The sequence below is a fragment of the Nyctereutes procyonoides genome, unplaced genomic scaffold, assembly GCF_905146905.1.
Source record: "Nyctereutes procyonoides isolate TBG_1078 unplaced genomic scaffold, NYPRO_anot_genome, whole genome shotgun sequence".
Classification (NCBI taxonomy): Eukaryota; Metazoa; Chordata; class Mammalia; order Carnivora; family Canidae; genus Nyctereutes; species Nyctereutes procyonoides.
Window position 1 is genome coordinate 68,759 of NW_026575032.1, and position 1,518 is coordinate 70,276.

General features: G+C 41.0%; 1 pseudogene; it reads right to left on the minus strand.

Moving 5' to 3' along the window:
• Positions 1–544: 544 nt before the first annotated feature.
• LOC129504303 (non-histone chromosomal protein HMG-17-like) lies at positions 545–818 on the minus strand (annotated as a pseudogene).
• Positions 819–1,518: the final 700 nt, after the last annotated feature.

Consider the following 1,518-nt stretch of genomic DNA (forward strand, 5'->3'; position numbering starts at 1 on the left):
CCAACCCTGACTTTCAGGAAATGAAATGAAAATGGCAGAATTATCAATCTGAAGATCCCCAAACTAAAAAAAAGGGACTCTTTTGAGGGACGCCATCTCAGTGGTGACACTCTAAAGTCAAGATTGCCTGACATACTGGGAACCATTTCTTGAGGTCAGGTTCCAAAAGGCCGCTGGGTTTAAGGGAGTCAAGTCTATGTTGAAGGCAGGGAGGGAGAAGAAGACATAAAAAAATGAGTTTTAGTTTTCCACACCACCAAAGTGGCTCATGTGTGTCAACATCCCTCCTCCTGGGAGCCAAGAGGAAGTTTCTCAAAACTAGAAGGGAAAGGTGTTTTTCCCTTTGTTATCAAACTAGCTTCAGAGATATTCTATTAGTGACACATGCTCTTCCCCCCAAACAACAATGAAGTGTTCTGTGTGCTAACAACATAGCTTAAAAAAAGGTAAAACAAGATTCTGCATTTTTATAAAACTTGATAAAACATAGTATTTCAAACTGTACAGTCACCAGAAGTACACAGTTATCAAAAATGCACACATTTCACTTGGCATCTCTAGCACCTTCGGCTTTTCGGTGCCTGGTCTGTTTTGGCATCTCCATTTTCTGCAGAGTTATTTCCATCCTTGCCAGCATCAGCTTTCTCCTTTTCCCCTTAGGGTACCTTCTCTCCCTTCTTTGCAGAGGCCTTTTTAGGCTTGGGCTCTGGCTTAGGAAGAGGAGGTTTAACAGATAACCTTGCAGATCTTCTCTGCGGCTCATCCTTCACCTTGGCTTTATCTCCTTTAGCATCCCCTTCAGCCTCTCTCTTGGGCATGGTGGTGACATTGAGGGAGGTAAGTGCTGGCATGCAAGGGGTTGGGGTGCACAGCATGCAAGGGGTTTGGCTGGTCCAGGGTCACGAGGTCATCCTTACCTCTTCTTCTTCGACTTTCCCATATTTAAATAAAGCATCATAATAGTGCCAACTTTAGAAGAAATGTTATAAAGATTAAATTAGTTATCATAAAGTACCTAGCACTAAATCTTACACAAAATAAATACTGTGTAAATGTCTGTTAGGTTCATATTATATCATCAATCTATTTATAATGTTTATAGGTCTACTGTGTTCAAACATACTGTATTACAGGATGGTCCTTGCCTACAAGAGGTGTTTAGTCAGAAAAAAATTGATGTCATTCAGTTTAGAAAAGTGGAAGCTGGATGTCTGGTCTCATAAATTTATTTTTTATTGTTGTTCAATTTGCCAACATACAGAATAACACCCTGTCACCCCCATCCCCTGCCCTCCTCCCCTTCTACCACTCCTAGTTTGTTTCCCAGAGTTAGGAGTCTTCCATGTTCTGTCTCCCTTTCTGATATTTCCTACTCATTTCTTCTCCCTTCCCCTCTATTCTCTTTCACTATTATTTATATTCCTCAAATGAATGAGACCATATAATGTTTGTCCTTCTCCGATTGACATATTTCACTCAGCATAATACCCTCCAGTTCCATCCACGTCGAAGCAGATG